This window comes from Schistocerca piceifrons, chromosome 4 (assembly GCF_021461385.2).
Source record: "Schistocerca piceifrons isolate TAMUIC-IGC-003096 chromosome 4, iqSchPice1.1, whole genome shotgun sequence".
Classification (NCBI taxonomy): Eukaryota; Metazoa; Arthropoda; class Insecta; order Orthoptera; family Acrididae; genus Schistocerca; species Schistocerca piceifrons.
Genome location: NC_060141.1, coordinates 505675296 through 505694587, shown reverse-complemented (window position 1 = coordinate 505694587; position 19292 = coordinate 505675296).

Sequence of the window (19292 nt, the reverse complement as noted above, 5' to 3'; positions counted from 1 at the left end):
GAAATCCTCACCTGAACATTCTCATTTAGTTTTTCGCTCTTTTCCCTTAGCACGTTGAGCGCCGGGATGGTTCCTTTAAGAGCACAGACGGTTTTGTTTCTCTTCCTTGTTCTGTCAGAGCTGACCTTGCATATCGTAACTAACTCAGCGTCTCCACGATATTAAATCCTTACTCTGTCAGCATAAGCTTCTCCCATTTTGGAAAAAAATCCCTCTTTCTGTATCATCCTCTCGTGTTCCTTCGTACTTAACCATACCTCCTCCCTCCTTTCCCTCTTAATATCTTTATACTTTCTTCCCTCTCGTTCTAGCTCTCTCCTCGTTGTGTCTCTTCCTTTTTCTTCCTTTACCTCTTAGGACCTCGTCGCTCTGTCTCACCCTTGCTTCCTGCTCTCTTTCCCTCTCACTGTTTTTCACACACACACACACACACACACACACATACACACACACACACACACACACACACACACACACACATACATACATAAAACATGCAGCCAGCCGGAGTGGCCGAGCGGTTCTAAGCGCTTCAGCCTGGAACCGCGCGACCGCTACGGTCGCAGGTTCGAATCCTGCCTCGGGCATGGATGTGTCTTAGGTTAGTTAGGTTTAAGTAGTTCTAAGTTCTAGGGGACTGATGACCTCAGATGTCAAGTCCCATACTGCTCAGAGCCATACCAACATGCACGAACATAGAAATTCCGTGTACGTAGATTTCGAACTAAATAATCAATAAGATAAAGATGTGAGGAACTTTTGAACGCAACAGTTTTACTAGGTACGGTCCCATTGGTGGTGCCTTTCCCTGACGTTTTAACTGACTTACCAGGCCCACTGCATAGAGAATCTACTATTTAAAGTACACTTTGAAACACAATACAAAATGCTCATTCGCTTTTAGTATACGTAATCAGTAATGGGATTAGGGGCTGCCGCACGTGAGGTGACTATGACGAAAACGTGGAATAACCAATGAATTGAGTATCAGAAGTCTTAACGAAGTAAGAAAGTTAGAGAATTTGAAAAGGGGAATCTAAAGGCTCAGATATAGTGGATTTCAGTGAAGACAAATGGAAAGAAAGTAAGAATTTGTGGTAAGACAAACACAAGGTATTGTGAACTGCAGCAGAAAATGGAGTAGCGGAAGTAGAATTCGTTATGAATCGAAAGGTCGGGCAGAGAGTGTGTTACTATGAACAGTTCAGTGATAGAGTTTTTCTCATCAGAATCGACAACAAACAACATCGATAACTATAGTTCAGGCGTACATGCTGATACCGCTAGCTAAATATGAAGAGATGTAGAAAGTATATGGGGATGTTGAACGGATAATTCAGTACGTAATCGGAGATGAAAGTCTGTTAGTCATGGGGGACTGGAATGCAGTTGCAGGGAAAGGAGTAGAAGAAAGGGTCACAGGAGAATATGGGCTTGGTGCTAGGAATGAGAGGGAAGGAAGACTAATTCAGTTCTGCAATAATTTTCAGATGGTGACAGCGAATAGTCTGTTCAAAAATCACAAGAGGAGATGTATACTTGGAAAGACGGGGAGGTATAGGGAGATTTCAGTTAGATTACATTATGGTCAGGCACAGATTCTGAGATGAGTTATTGCAGTGGAAGGCGTACCCAGGAATAGATAAGAATTCGGATGATAATTTAGTAATAATTGAAAGTACACTGTAGCTTAAGAGAATCGTAATGAAGAATAGGTGTGGAAGGAAGTGGGATACTGATGTACTGTGGAATAACGATACGCGTTAGAAGTTCGCTAAGGACGTGGGTACTGCGATAAGGAACGTCACAGCACTCATTTCTGTTGCAGAGGAGTAGACATCTCTAAAAACGTCAGTCACAAATGTTGGATAGTCAGACATAGGTACAAGGAAGATAACTACGAAGAAACCTTGGGTAACAGAATAAATACTTCAGCTGGTCGATGAAAGAGGAAGTGGAATAACGTACAGGGAAAGACGATGATACTGCAATATGAATGACTTACGAATGAAGTAATAGGAAATGCAGGGCGGCCGAGGCGAAATGACCGAGGGAAAAAGTGAGGAAAGCAATAAAGAAATAATGTGTGGAAGGATTGACTCAGCATGTAGAAAAGTCAAAATGACTTTGAGTGAAATTAAAAGCAAAGGTGCTGACATTAGGAGAGCAGTGGGTATTGCGCCGTTAAACGCAGAGAAAAGAACGGACAGCTGTAAAGAGTACATTGAAGGCATCTATGAGAGGGAGAACTTGTCTGATGACTTGACAGAAGAAGAAACTTCAGTCGACAAGGAAGACATATCCAAAATTATAGTCAGTATTTAAAACGGCTCTGGAAAACCTGAAATTTAATAAGGCAAAAGGGATAGGTAGCATTCCATCGGAGTTTCTACAATCATGGGGAGGAAACAGCAACCAAACGACTATTCAGGATGGTGTGTAGAATCTTTTAGACTGGCGACACACCGTAAGACTTTCAGAGAAATGTTATCCACACATTCCGAAGAGAGCAAGGACAGAAAGTGCGTAGACCATCCCACACTCAGCTTAACATTTCACGTGCCCTGTCTCCTGAGAACAATAATACACGAAAGAATGGAAAAGAAAAACTGAGGCTCTGTTAGATGACGATCAGTTTGGCTTTAGGAAAGGTAAAGGCAGCAGGGAGGCGATTCTTATGAAGCAAGACTGAATAAAAAACCAAGATACGCTCTTGATATATGCCGATTTAGAAAAGGCGCTAAACAGGGTGAAATGGTGCAAGATGTCCGAAATTCTGAGAAGAATGGGGGCGAATTACAGGAAAAGACTGGAATTACACGATATGTATAAGAACCAACAGGGAACAATAAGACTGGAAGACCAAGAACGAAGTGCTCGGAGTAAAACGTGTGTACGGCACGGATTCAGGCTTTCGCCCTATTGTTCAATCCATACAAACGAAGAACCAATGGCGGAAATAAGAGAAAGGTTGAGGGAGGGTGTAAATTCAGGGTAAAATATAACAATGATAAGATTCGCTGATGACATTGCTATCCTCAGTAATAGAGAAGAAGAATGCGTAGAGAATATGGACTGATCGTAAAACGGAGAAAAACAAAAGTAACTAGAAACAGCAGAAATGAGAACAGCGAGAACCTTAATACTAAAATTTGCGGTCACTAAGTAGATGAAGCAAAATAATCCATGACAGTTGAAGCGAGGAGGATATAAGGACCAGCACTCTCACAGAGGACATTCCTGACCGAGGTAAGTCTGTTGGTATTAAATATAGACCTTAATTTGAGAAAGAAATTTCTGAGTGTGTACATCTGGAGCACGGCATTGCAAGATACTGAAGTGAATCATGGACAGTGGGAAACCGGAACAGAATATAATCAAAGCGTCTGAGATGTGGTGCTACAGAAGAATGCTGAAAATCAAGATGACTGATAATACTAGGACTGTGGAGGTTCTCTGTGGAATCGGTGAAGAAAGAAGCATAAGGAAAAAAACTAACAAGAGGAAGGGACAGCTTGATAGGATACGTGTTAAGGCATCAGGAAATAACTTGCATGGTACTGTATTGAGCTGTAGGGAAGACAGAGATGTGAATACATACAGCAAATAATTGAAGACGTAGTGTACAAGTGCTACTCTGAAATGTAGAGGTTGAAGTGGGAGAGGAATTCGTGAGGTGTCATATCAGGAGACTGATGAGTGGAAAAAAAGAAAGAGAATAGTAACGGAGGCAAAAAAAATTCTGTATCCTTACGCTGTGATAAATTTCATCAAAGTGATTCTACTTATGGAAGTGGACCAACAGTTTAATAAATGGGCATTGAGACCAGCAGGAGGTGTCGAACAGATTTTTTTACAGGAGTCCAGTTTACTCATAGGCAGAGACTTTCTCAGAACCAGAATACCAACAGCAGACCATATTTTCTCCTAAGATGAGTACTGTCTAACGCTTGCAAAAGTTTTTCTATACACGCAGACACTTTTTCTAGAGTTTCTGGGCCTGCTCAAATTCGTAGGGTTTTCTTTGTCGTCATTGTTCTCCTATGACCAGGCCACCAGGAGTACCATCAACTAGAACCACTTCATTGATGATCTGTTGAAAGGCAGATTCCAAGAAATTAAAATTTTGGTCACGAGTGAACGTTTTGGTCTTAGGTAATAAACATTTACTGTGTTAGAATACAAACACTAAACAGTACATTCCCTCCTAAGAAGGGGTTAGTTTGACTCTCAGGAAAAATTTCCGACGATCGCAGAACATATTTTCAAGAGATTCTGGGCTCGTCCAATTGTCTAAGGGTTTTGTTTGTCGTCTGACCATCAGGATGCATAAAGTCTCACTAGAGGTACCACCAACCGGCAACCACACTGATGAATGGCTTTTGGACTCTGAAAACTGAAGTTTTGGTGAAAGAAGCGGCGTTGATTAGAATTTTTAAAGAGGAAACAAAATGGATTGTGTCTGTTTTTTTTTTTTTTGTGGTTTTAGGGCGCACAACTTCAATGGTCATTAGCACCCTGACTACTCTAAGATTGCACCGCGAGGCACAAGTTGACAACAACAACTAAAAGGGAAATCACGATAAAAGACAGACTGACAGGCATAGGATTAAAAAACAGCATCATCAAATGTCCTTAGCGAGGTTTGTCAAATTGATAAAACGAAGAACACGAGCAGCTGCTCGTGTGTTATCCGCTAAAATGGCATCGAAAGTACTTGGCAGGTTAAGATCTAGGCGCAGTGTGTTAAAATCTGGACAGGACATTAAAATGTGTCTAACCGTCAGCAAGTGCCCACATGGGCAGAACGGCGCCGGCGCAGCCGTCAGCAGATGGCGATGGCTGAACCGGCAGTGTCCAATTCTCAACCGGGCCAAAACTACCTCCTCCCGCCGAGAAGGGCGTGAGGAGGACGTCCAAGCCACGGGAAGAGGCTTTAAGGCCCGAAGCTTGTTGTCTGTAAGTGCAGCCCAATCGGCATGCCACAGCCATAAAATGCGCCGACAAATGACCCTGCTAAAATCGGACGAAGGGACACAACAAGAAGCTGTCCGAGGCTGGAGGACCGCAGCCTTGGCCGCGGCATCTGCAGCTTCGTTCCCAGGGATACCGACATGGCCAGGAACCCACATAAAGCTAACCGGAGAACCGAAGTCCACCAGCTGCTGAAGAGAGCGTTGGATCCGGTGTACGAAAGGGTGAACCGGGTACGGATCACTGAGGCTCTGGATGGCGCTCAGGGAATCGGAGCAGATGACATAAGCAGAATGTCGGTGGCGGCAGATGTAAAGAACAGCCTGGTAGAGGGCAAAGAGCTCAGCTGTGAAGACCGAACAATGGCCATGGAGCCGGTATTTGAAACTTTGTGCCCCGACAATAAAGGAACACCCGACCCCGTCATTGGTCTTAGAGCCATCTGTATAAATGAAAGTCATGTCGATGAACTTCGAACGAAGTTCCAAAAAACGGGAGTAGTAGACCGAACCGGGGGTAACCTCCTTTGGGAGCGAGCTGAGGTCAAGGTGAACGCGGACCTGAGCCTGGAGCCAAGGTGGCGTGTGGCTCTCGCCCACTCGAAAGGTTGCAGGGAGTGAAAAATTAAGGTGTTGAAGGAGGCGACGAAAGCGAACTCCAGGGGGTAGGAGGGCAGAGACATACAACCCGTATTGACGGTCAAGAGAGTCGTCAAAAAAGGAACGATAAGACGGATGGTCGGGCATTGACAGTAGCCGACAGGCATACCGACAAAGCAGTATATCGCGCCGGTAGGTGAGTGGCAATTCGCCAGCGTCAGCATGAAGACTCTCTACGGGACTAGTATAAAATGCTCCGATCGCAAGTCGTAAACCCCGATGTTGTATGGAGTTAAGGCGGCGTAAGATGGATGGCCGTGCAGAGGAGTATACGAAGCTCCCATAATCCAGCTTGGAGCGGACGATCGACCGATATAGACGAAGTAGGACGGTTCGATCCGCTCCACACGACATACCACTGAGAACACGGAGGACATTTAAAGAACGGGTACAACGGGCGGCCAAATATGACACATGTGGAGACCAGCTAAGTTTCCTGTCAAATGTAAGGCCTAAAAATTTTGTTGTCTCCACGATTGGGAGAGCAACGGGACCGAGTCGTAAGGACGGTGGGAGAAACTCTTTGTAGCGCCAGAAGTTAATACAGACCGTCTTCTCGGCAGAAAAACGGAAGCCATTGGCGACACTCCAGGAGTAAAGACGGTCAAGAGAACGCTGAAGACAGCGCTCCAGGACACGTGGACACTGCGCGCTGCAATAGATGGTAAAATCGTCCACGAAAAGGGAGCCTGATACATCAGCTGGGAGGCAATCCATTATTGGATTGATCGCGATGGCGAAGAGAGCGACGCTCAGAACTGAGCCCTGTGGCACCCCATTCTCCAGGCGAAAGGTGTCGGACAGGACAGAACCCACACGTACCCTGAACTGTCGATCCATTAAAAAGGAACGAATAAATAGAGGGAGGCGTCCGCGAAGGCCCCATGTATGCATGGTGCGGAGAATGCCCGCCCTCCAACAGGTGTCGTAAGCCTTCTCCAAATCAAAGAACACAGCCGCGGTCGGGCGCTTCCGCAAGAAGTTATTCATAATGAAGGTCGACAAGGTAACCAGATGGTCAACAGCAGAGCGGCGCCTACGAAATCCACATTGTACATTGGTAAGTAGGCGTCGAGACTCGAGCAGCCAAACCAATCGAGAGTTAACCATTCGCTCCATCACTTTACAGACACAGCTGGTAAGCGAGATAGGTCGATAACTGGAAGGCAAGTGCTTGTCCTTCCCCGGCTTAGGAATCGGGACAACAATAGACTCGCGCCAGCATGCGGGAACATGTCCCTCAATCCAGATGCGATTGTATGTACGAAGAAGAAAACCCTTACCCGCAGGAGAAAGGTTCTTCAGCATCTGAATATGAATAGAATCAGGCCCTGGAGCGGAGGACCGTGATCGGCCAAGTGCGTTTTCGAGTTCCCGCATGGTGAATGGGGCATTATAGCTTTCACAATTCGAGGAGCGGAAGTTAGGTGGCCTAGCCTCCTCTGCCTGTTTGCGGGGGAGGAAGGCAGGGTGGTAATGAGCGGAGCTCGAAACCTCTGCGAAAAAGCGGCCGAAGGCATTGGAGACAGCCTCAGGGGCCACAAGGACGTCATTCGCGACCTTCAAGCCAGAAACTGGTGAGTGGACCTTAGTGCCGGATAGCCGGCGCAGGCTACCCCAGACAACAGAAGAAGGAGTAAAACTGTTGAAGGTGCTTGTGAAGGCAGCCCAGCTGGCTTTCTTGCTTTCTTTGATAATACGACGACACTGAGCACGTAATCGTTTATAATTGATACAATTCGCCACTGTAGGGTGGCGTTTAAATGTGCGTAAAGCACGTCGACGAGCACGTAAAGCGTCTCTACATGCTGCGGTCCACCAGGGGACCGGTACGCGACGTGGAGAAGACGTAGGGTGAGGGATGGAATATTCAGCAGCAGCAAGAATGACTTCCGTGAGGTGTGCGACCTGACGATCGCAGCTTGTGAAGGTTTGATCCTGAAAGGTCGCCCTGGAAGAGAAGAGCCCCCAGTCTGCCTTGGAGATGGTCCAACTAGAGGAGCACGGAGAGGGGGTATGCTGCAGGAGATGGATAACACACGGGAAGTGGTCGCTCGAATATGTATCAGAAAGTGCATACCACTCAAACCGGCGTGCAAGTTGGGTAGTACATATAGAGAGGTCTAAATGGGAATATGTGTGAGATGTGTCCGAAAGAAAAGTAGGGGCGCCAGTATTGAGGCAGACAAGATTGAGCTGGTTGAAAAGGTCTGCTAACAAGGAGCCCCTCGGGCAGGATGCTGGAGAGCCCCAAAGGGGATGGTGGGCATTGAAGTCTCCAGTTAACAAAAATGGTGCAGGTAGCTGAGAAATAATTTGCGTCATGTCTGCCCTGGTAACGGCAGATGACGATCGAGTGTAAGCGGTACAAAAGGAAAACGTAAAAGTGGGGAGAGTAATGCGGATGGCAACTGCCTGCAGGCCGGTGTGCAACGTGATGGGATCGTAGTAAATATCATCCCGTACCAGCAACATAACCCCTCCATGAGCTGGGATACCTACCACAGGGGGTAGGTCAAAACGCACAGAGGTGTAGTGTGCCAAGGCAATTTGATCGCATGGGCGTAGCTTCGTTTCCTGGAGGGCTACGACGAGCGGACGGTGCAAGCGGAGCAGCAACTTCAAGTCCTCTCGGTTGGAGCGAATGCTGCGAATATTCCAGTGAATAAGTGCCATCGTAAGAAAAGGAAGATGAAAGAAGGGGTCACCTCGAAGGCCGCTGAGGGCCTGGCTTCGAGCGAGCACTGCCGCCGCTATCAATAGGCGGACAGTCATCGTCCATTGGGTCTATAGGTTCATCGGCCATCTCGGGAGGATGGCCGGGAGGGGAAGCTTCCTCCGCCGGTGAACGGCCAGATGTACGGCTACCAGCGGTGCGGCCAGGCGAAACGGATGACGGCCTGGGGCGGCAACCGCTGGGTGGCGCAGGAGAAGAAATGCGCCGTGGCGGAGAAGAACTGTGCTTCCTATGAGCCTTTTTGGAAGGACGTTTGGTGGAAGTACCGGTCGAAGGCTGGGAGGTCGAGGTACGTAGGAAGTCTGCACGGGATGGTTCCTTCTTGAAGGCCCGTGCATCTGACTTCGGGGTCTTCGTCTTAGCAGAAGCTGATGAAGGGGCTGGTGTCTGTGGGGTGATGGGAGGAAGAGGAGACGTCGACCGCGCGATCTTAGCACTGGCCGAACGGACGACCGTGGTGCTGAAGGTCAGATCACATGTCTGGGTTGCTACCTCCCTGGTAGTCCGAGGAGAGGCGAGGACAGTACTGTATTTCCCCGCTGGGAGCAGCGTGGGCTTCCTACTAGCCAATAGCTTGCGAGCAGCCGAGGTGGACACTTTCTCTTTGACCCGAATTTCTTGGATACAGCGTTCTTCCTTATAGACAGGACAGTCGCGGGAGGATGCGGCATGGTCACCCTGACAGTTCACACAACGAGGAGACGGAGGTGGACAGTCACCCTCATGGGCATCCCTGCCACAAGAGACACATTTAGCCGCATTGGAACAAGACTGTCGAGTGTGATTGAAACGCTGACACTGGTAGCAGCGCGTAGGTGTCGGGACATAGGGGCGAACAGAAATAACCTCGTAGCCCGCCTTGATGCGCGATGGCAGCTTAACACTATCGAAGGTCAAGAAAAGTGTCCGGGTCGGTACAAGGTCATTGTTGACCTTTTTCATGACCCTATGGACAGCCGTCACGCCCTGCTCAGCGAGGAAAGATTGAATCTCCTCGTCAGTCAATCCGTCGAGGGAGCTAGTATAGACTACACCACGAGACGAATTCAAAGTTCGGTGGGCCTCCACCCGCACAGGGAACGTGTACAGGAGTGTGGCCCGAAGCAGTTTTTGTGCCTGAAAGGCACTCTCAGTTTCTAGTAATAAGGTACCGTTACGCAACCTGGTACAAGATTTGACAGATCCGGCTATGGCATCTACGCCCTTCTGGATAACGAAAGGGTTGACAGAGGAAAAATCCTTTCCGTCCTCAGATCGAGAAACGACGAGGAACTGTGGGGCAGGCGGTAGGACTTTTGTCACTGGGGGCTGGTCACGTTTCCGTTTTTGGGCAGAAGTCGAAAGCGATGGAGTAGAATCCATTGCGGAGGAATCCCCCATGATTGCCAGCGTCTCCGATGGCGCGCTCCTTCCTTGTGGGGACCCTCTCAGAGGGCACTCCCGCCTTAGGTGAATGTTTACACCTCAGGTCACACCTCCCGAGAAACAGACGGAGGGACCAATCGGCATGGTCAGAAGGTATCAGCTCAGGCAATCACCCCTCCCCGGGCCTGGCCTTTACCAGGGGGTACGCGCGTGCCTTACATGTCTACCCAGAGCGGGGAATTACGCGTTACCCCGTCACCGGCTACGCGTGCGAACGCGTGGGTCGGCCTTCAGGCACGCACAGGGAGGAAGGAAGAAGAGGAAAAAGAAGAGAGAGAGGGAGAAAGAGGACAGACTGTCTCAAACGCCGAGGCGGAGACCAGAGAAGGCAAGGAGAAGAAGGCAAGGAGAAGAAGGCAATGAGAAGGCAAGGACAAGAAGGCAATGAGAAGGCAAGGACAAGAAGGCAATGAGAAGGCAAGGACAAGAAGGCAATGAGAAGGCAAGGAGAAGAAGGCAATGAGAAGGCAAGGAGAAGAAGGCAATGAGAAGGCAAGGAGAAGAAGGCAAGGAGAAGGCAAGGAGAAGAAGGCAATGAGAAGGCAAGGAGAAGTCAAGGGAAAGAGTAAGGAAGACAGTGAGGTGGAGAAGAGCAAAGAAAGGAACCAACAAAAGGAAGGAAGAAACGAGAAGTGAAAATCCAAAAAGACCACAATTATAGGTCATGGAACCGTCCGTCTCTGGACGCAGGCGCTAACTACCCCCGTGAGGGGGATGGACTCCTTTTAGTCGCCTCGTACGACAGGCAGGAATACCTCGGGCCTATTCTAACCCCCGGACCCGCAGGGGGAGGATTGTGTCTGTAAATACTAAAGTGCCTGCTCCAACGTTACAGTTCCTTTCATGTAGTTTTATTTTCCCAAAGCTTTTCCTTTCTAGTGTTTGAGGACAATGAAAGACATCATATCGGGTTCCCGGGTTCGATTCCCGGCGGGGTCAGGGATTTTCTCTGCCTCGTGATGGCTGGGTGTTGTGTGATGTCCTTAGGTTGGTTAGGTTTAAGTAGTTCTAAGTTCTAGGGGACTGATGACCATAGATGTTAAGTCCCATAGTGCTCAGAGCCAAAGACACCATATGAGAGATGTTACACGTGTTCTATCAACGATACGTGATGCAATCATTCTTATAAGAAGTGAGAAGTATTTATACATGGAACCAATCACATCTTCGCGAAAATATCAGTTTTTGAGCACACATACAACTTTGACATACTGCTCGAATTTTGCAGTTGTGACTTCAATGGTATTTATGCGTTTTCTCAGCCGCATTAACATCCCTTCTATAAATGTCAAATCTATAATTAGTTCTGGATAAATACAAAGAACAATGTCGTACTGGTAGCTTTCTTGTAGTTCAGCGCTGAACAATATTGTTTTTGAGCACATCATACCGTTTGGTACGTGATAACATCCGCTTCTTCTGCACGACTTGGATTGCAGCATATCACAGTAATTCATTTCTTCTAGCTAATTTCATTCATAACATCCAGTTCAGCGCGGCTCCCCCCCCCCCCCCCCCCCTCGAAGGTTCGAGTTCTCTCTCGGGCATGGGAGTGTGTTCTCCTTAGCGTAAGTCAGTTAGATTAAGTAGTGCGTAAGCCTAGGGACAAATGACCTCCGCAGTTTGCTCCCATAGTCATTACCACAAATTTCCATTTTCCATTCAGTTCAAACATGACACTGTAGGATATAATGAACACGGTAAATTGTTGCTGTTTATCTTGTAGACAGGAATAACTATTACCCCTCCCTTGAAACTGAATTTTTATCACATTTTTTAAACATACGTGGTTCACTTAACTGTAACATTCATCTTTAGTGGGCTATAAAGGTATAAAAGAGGTGGTGGCTGTTTGTTTAGCGACAAAACTTAACTTTTAGGTGTGTTGGGTCCATGGAAGCACGTTTAGGTTGCGTTAATAACTACCTTATTTTCTTACAAGTAAGCGATTCTAGCTTTGCACTTATTTTTAAGTCTTCTGTGCTTTATGTGTGTTCATTGGATCGCATTGGACTCAAACTTGTCTGATGAATTTTGAGTCAACCGCTTCTCACAACCTTTTTGTCTTAACGTTTCAACGTACGCCGAGGGTGCTTATAGCAGAAGGTTGTAAAACGAATCATATTGCCTGTTATTTAATCTCGTTACATTGGGAAAGGTAAGTATCATTTTAAAGATTGACAAAGTTAAAGAAGTAGAGAACAGCTCCATCAAGAACCATGTAACGATGCAGTGTAGGATGTTAGCTTTGTGCTTCGCGTGTGCAGCTGTGTTTGCAAGGAGAGGTACACTTGAAGTCAGCCTACGTCACGTTTCTGGAAGCCGTTGGCCGTGGAGCAACTTTTGCTGCATCACGTACAGTAGAAAGTTAGAGCATATTCTGTAAATGTGTTTACAGTTTGTTCTTTGTATCACCTTAGAATTACGAAAGAATGAACAGGCAAATGTACAACCGCATTTGCAGCACATTCGCTGTTCAGCACCTTAATGGCCGTGTATATAGTAGTGAAAACTGTTGTACCATTTAGCTGTGTGCTGAACATGGTCGAAAATATCTGAAATCTTATTCCAGACACCAAATCATCGTTTTGTTTAGGTTTTTTTGACGAAATGTGTTTTCTAGTGTGTGGGTCAGTAACACCGTTTGCGAAAGTAGTCATGTAGCGGAAATCTGCTGGGCGCATTGGGACGAATCTGCTCATAAAAATTTTAGACAAATTTCGGAGAGAAATCATATAGTTCTTCCCATTTTCTGTCCCTAGAGTTCGCACTGTGAGTTCCATGAATGTTGGCTTAGTCGATAAACTAAACCGTGACCAATGTCAAATGAGAAGGATTTCAGCAACTTCACGGCCGCTATCCAATGCAAACTTGGAGCTTTCGTAAATCTACAAACACAGGGTGAATCAGTGGAATTAGACTGATTTAAAATCTAGTGAGAATGTGAATTGTAAGGACAACTAGAATAGATAAGAGGCTCTACACTTATTGAAGATTCTCTTCCTTAAAATTAACTGACTTGTATGTCCTCTGCGTCAACGAACACATTAGTAAAAAAATGCAGTGGAAAAATTCTATGACCTTGCAATCAATAATTACACAAATCTGGCACATGAGTAGTAATACGCTTGCTTAGATTTTAGACAGTCCTCGATTTTCTTGCTTAGAATGTTACATTTAAGGGTCTACAGCTGGAAAAGCAAGTACAAGTAGCTGTCAGATATGGAAATCCTGCTCTGTGGTGGACAAGCCATGAAATTACCCAACCTAGAAATAGATCAAACAAAATTCACATTACATACCAGTAATTACATCGAAACCACGACTCAACAGAATATTTGATTTAAATACGCTGAAGTATTGTAAGCATCTCATTTGGACGTTTATTATCAGTACAGTTATGGTTGTTCTTCACACAAAAGTGGAACCCGTTTATGCAAAAACATTCTGTTTCAAGCGAGTGTCGTAGCTACAAACACTGGTTTGTCCGTGTATCGGAATTGTCTGCCACTCTTGTATGGACAGTTAGGTTTTACTTGGGTACCAAGATGTGGGGAAATGTGATTCATTGCACAGGCGTTTGCAAGAATCGCTCAAAACGCCTCTCACAGTGCCGTAAAATTTCTAGGTGAGCCCATTTATCATTTGGTTTCATTTCATGCGCTATCTGAATTTAGTTTGAAATGTATCACAGTGAGAAATATGACTTAAAAACTTCACACAGAAATATCCAGGCAAGAGATTATTGCCGGACTGGGCGCGTTAGAGCGTTGCTAATGCCTGTCGCGATCGCTGTTTTCCGGATTATTTATCGAGCATACGATCCGGTCAATAACACTCCTAGTGCCATTTTTCTACTCGCTGCGAGACGGTATTTCTTGATTTATAACAGCCATGCCGGGCAATTTAATAATGCTGACCGCGTTTCTACATTTATATCTACATCCATACTCAGCAAACCGCGGTGAAGTGCATGTCGGAAGTGACTTCCCATTTTACTATTTATTTGGGCTGCTTCCCGGTGCACTCAAGAATGGAGCACGGGAAGAATGGCTGTTTAAAAGCTTCTGTGCACGAGGTGCACTGAGGTGATAAGAGTCATGGAATAGCGATACGCACACACACTGATGGTGGTGGTACCGCGTACACAAGGTCTTAAAGGACAGTGCTTTGGTGAAACTGCCATTTTTACTCAGGTGATTCATGTGAAAACGTTCCCGGCTTGATTATGAGCGCACGACAAGAATTATACACACTTTGAACGCGGAATGGTTGTTGGAACAAGACGCATGAGCACTCGATTTCGGAAATCATTAGAGAATTCAAAATTCCACGATCCATAGTGTCAACAGTGTGCCGAGAATATCAAATTTGAGGCATTACCTCTCACCGAGGACAACGCAGTGGCCGAAGGCTTCATTTCACGACCGGAGGCAGCGGCGTTTGCGTAGAGCTGTCAGTGCTAAAAGACAAGCAACACTGCGTTAAAGAACTACAGAAATCTATGTGGGACGAACGGCGAAAGTATCCGTTAGGACAGTGCGGCGATATCTGCCGTTAATGGGCTGGGGCAGCAGACGACCGACGCGAGTGCCTTTGCTAACAGCACATCGGCTGCAGCACCTCTCCTGAGCTCGTGACCGTATCGGTTGGACCCTAGACGACTGGAAAACCGTGGCCTAGTCACATGAACCCAATTTCAGTTGGTAAGAGCCGATGGTAGGGTTTGAGTGTGGCACAGACACCACCAAGCCTTGGACCCAAGCTGTGAACAAGGCTTCCAGCAAACTGGTGGTGGCTCAATAGTAGTGTGGGCTGTATTTACGTCGGATGGAATGGGTCCTCTAGCCCAGCTGGACCGATAACTGATTGGAAATGGATATGTTCGGTTACTTGGAATCCATGTCATGAGTCCACAATAGTTAGCGATTGGTCTGGAGAACATTCTGGACAATTCGAGGGAATGTTTTAGAAGCTGAGATCATCCGACATGAATCCCATCAAACCTTTGTGTGACGTAACTGGCAAGTCAGTTCATGCACAAAATGCTGCACGGGCAACACTTTTCACTTACAGGCGGCTATAGTGGAAGCATGGCTCAATATTTCTTTAGGGGACTTCCAACGACTTGTTGAGACCATGCCACCTCGAGTTGCCACACTACGTCAGGCAAAAGGAGGTCCCACACGATATTAGGAGGTACCCGATGACTTTTGTCACCTATTAGTCGTTAATCTAATCTTACGCTCACGATCGTTACGAGAATAATACATGATCACAGTACATTCCTAGATTCATCATTTAAAGTTGGCTCCTGAAACTTTGGAAGTAAGCTTTCGCGGAAGAATTTTCGTCTGTCTTCACGTGTTCGCCAGTTTATTTTTTCAGCTTCTCTGTGACTCTCTCCCATATGTTAGACAAACCTGTGACCGTTCGTGGTGAGCCGGCCAGGGTGGCCGAGCGGTTCTAGGGACTGATGACCTCAGAAGTTAAGTCCCATAGTTCTCAGAGCCATTTGAACCATTTGAACTGTTCGTGGTGACCTCCTTCGTACGTATTCAGTATCCCTTATTAGTCTTATTTGGTATGGGTCCCACACACTTGAGAAATATTCTACGATGAGTCGTCATAGTGTGTAGTAAGCGTTGTAAGCAAACTTCTCAATAGATTGCTTGTATTTCCCTAGTATTCTATCAGATAACTGAAGGGTGCCATAAGCTTTTTCTGTGACTGAGCTTATGGGTTGGGTTGTTTTGGGGAAGGAGACCAGACAGCGTGGTCATCGGTCTCATTGGATCGGGGAAGGATGGGGAAGGAAGTCGGCCGTGCCCTTTCAAAGGAACCATCCCGGCATTTGCCTGGAGCGACTTAGGGAAATTACGGAAAACCTAAATCTGGATGGCCGGACGCGGGATTGAACCGTCGTCCTCCCGAATGCGAGTCCAGTGTCTAACCACTGCGCCACCTCGTTCGGTTGACTGAGCTTATGTGATCTTTCAATTTCATATCCCTACAAACAGTTATACCCAGATGTTTGTATGAGTTTACCGATTGCAGGTGTGACTCTTTGATACTGTAGTAATAGGACACTATGTTTTTTCGTTTTGTGTAGTGCACAGCTCAACATTTCCAAACATTTACAGCAGGTTTCAAATATTTGAAACATTTTGAAATATTACCAAGATCTGGCTGAATATTTGCACATATATTTTCAGACAGCACTTCATTATAGATAAATGCATCACCCGAAAAAATTCTGAGGCTGCCATTAATGTTGTCTGAAGACCATAAATGTTTAACTTGAAAAGCAAATGCCCCATTACACTTCCCTGGGGCACATTCACGGTTGCTTCTGTCAGTAGATGGCTCTCCGTCCTAAATAATATGCGACATCCTTCCTACCAAGAAGTTCTTAATCCAGTCACAAATTTCGCTTGGCACCCCTTGCGACTATATCTTTAACAATGAGAGTAGGTGTGGTACTGACTCAAAGCTTTTCGGAAATCGAGAAATACTGCATCTATCTGATTGCCTTGATCCAAAGCTTTCAGTATGTCACGTGAGAAAGTGCGAGTTGGATTTCACATGATCGATGTTTTCGGAATCCGTGCTGGTTGGTATGGAAGAGGTCATGCTGTTCGAAGTATCTCACACTGTTTGAGCTCAGAATATATTCAGAGGTTCTACGACAAATGTGTATCACTTCTTGTTGACGGGTGTGGCCTGTGTTTTCTTCCCACTACTGGGCACTTTTTTTGTTCGAGGGATCTATGGTAAACCATGTTTAAAAGAGAGGCTAATTCAACCACAAATTCGTTATTGAATCTGATAGGGATTCCATCGAGCGATGGAGCCTTGTTCATTTTAGGCTTTCCTCATAGGTATCAGTGTGAGTGGTGCTTTTACCCCTAGATTTTCCTGTGAAAAGAAATATCTGAAAACGGCGTAGTGTCTTTCTGATTTTGCTTTGCTACAAATAGTTTCAGTCCCTGTTTCACCAGTGACTGTCCTGGTCAGATCTTCTTTAGGTTCTGTAAGAAATCCTTCGATATCGTTTATCACGGTAATGTTTGACGACCTCACACCTGGTGACGCCAAACTGAATGAATGTTTAAAGAAACGTAAATGCAGCTCATACTGGTTCGTACAAATAATCTAGGAGTCGGAGAAGAGAGTCCAGAGCTCTAACCATATTGGCCAATGCACAAAGGTAGGCAGAGGGACAGAGTCACTCATACGTTTTGGAGTCCCAAAAATAACAAGTTTTTTATCTGGGTTAACAACTTCGAATCCGAGTAGGGAAGGGAGCCCAGTGACTTGTAAGACAAAATCGTACTGGTCGGCACTAATAAGAATTAGTATTTCGCCAATCAAAATAATGCATAAATAGACCTCAGAGATTATCTTGTCAGAAGCTCGCTGCAGATAGTCACTTCTTCACTTCCAGGGCTTGACTTCGAGACTCCAGCTAGTCTTCAGATCGTCCAGGGCGAGAGGATCTCATTCAAAAGAGACTGATCTTAAGTACAGGCAGAGACAGATGAGCTGTTGGTACCGAGCCATTGGCTCATTAAGCACCTATTGCTGCCACTACTTGTAGATTCCAAGTACAGTGAGACACAGCTGCAACAGTGAAGCGAACCGTAAGGAAAGGCGAAGTCTCCGTATCGATGTTCAGTAATTGAAATCTTCATTTCATACTTCCAGTTAGAAGTTCAACATGTTTTCAACTCCAGCAATAGATCCACAGACATATTATTCTGTAGTATTTTCAGTCTCTATGCACTAATGTACAGTAATCATGATATGACTACCGCATACGTCTATGTTTTGTTCAGATACACGTTAACTATGAATTACCATTCCAGATTCTTCATCCAAGTTCGCTAAGTAATTAATTTATTGATTTCAGTTCTCGTTAAATTCATCTGTTGTGCAAGTTGATTACCTGCAAATAATAAACTGATAGGCAAAAGAGAACGACGTGTGCCCTCATAACACCAAAATCATTTATAAGAAATCCATAGAATAGGATTTGCAAATGACATTACATTGGCTGGACATTCGGAGAAGAAACTAAGAAAAATGTGAGTTTTATCATCAACACTAAAGGAAGTAAAACTTAAACTGAACAGTTAAAAAAATAATGATTGTCCAAAAGTCTTTTAAGAGACACGAGCAGATAACAAGATAGATAACGAAGCCATACAACAGTGTAGTTAGTTCTGCTCTATAGGAAGTAGTGTCACTCAAGACAACATGTGCACAAGTGAAATCAGGTGAAGAATTGCCCTCGTTATATTGGCATTCTAACAAGAAACATCTTCTGAAAAGCAGAAATTTAAATTAGAAAATTATTCATGAAAAAAATTTTTTGGAGTATTTCTATGTATGGCTGTGAAACATGGGTCCTAACGAAACAGGATGTACAACGCCTGGAAGCGATGGAAATGTGTACGTGGAGAAGAACGCTGAAAAAATCTGGGGAGAGAAAAAGGACAAACGAGTGAGTCCTCAAAGAAATAGTGGAAATCACTACCACAGAAATAGTTCACCATGAATTTTAACAACTATGTGGCGTCTGAATATCCCCATCTGCAAATATGGATAAAATCAGGATTCATTGACCGTAAGACAGTCACAACGAATTCTTGACCATCATACTCCACGGAAAGTATTTAGGGATGAAGGGAAGTGTAAGATCGTGGAAGAATCTTCTAGATTTTGTGATAGATGAACTTGAACCGAAACAATGAGCTGAAGTGAAACACTCAGCGGAGAGACGCATACGGTTGCAGCGAACAGCAGTGGGCTTTAGAGGCAGAATAGGAAGAAGGTAATTTGATCAGTTGGTTCTATCACCTCATTCTCAACATGTACTATTTCCGTTTTGATATATTCAATGTGCATTGTTTTAGTGTATTCGTAGTTGAATATGAGGCCTACTTTCTTTCTTGCTCCTTTCGCTGTAGAAATGTTTTCCCTAGGCCTAGGGGCAAACACCAAAATCCTGTCCACAAAGCGGTGGTTCACATACATTTCATTAACATGTAGTCCTTCTTCGTTTTCCTATTATGATGCTGTGAAAACGTCTTCTACGACTGCTGGAAAAGTTTTGTGTGATGTGAAATTTTCTGGCCTGGCCCCTGTTTCAATTACGCTTTCCACAGTGGTTTGACGAAGCCTGATGTAAGCTGTAGTACTGATGTATGTATTTCCGCATGGATTGAACTAATACCTCTTTTCTCAAGGGCTGTTTGTACAGATATGGTTGAAATCGAGTCAAAAGGGTTCCCTAAACCTTTGTATTAGGGACTCATACTTAATACTCAGTTCTTAATTTTGACTTTCAAATGGTTTAGTTTTCTGTATCTACCTCTAGCCCAGCCTGATAATACACCTGATTAAATTCTAACGCTTCTTTCTTCGTAATTCGTGATAGTTTGAGTGAATGCCTCGTTTCTTACGAGAGTGAAGTGATGGGTCTACAGGCATTT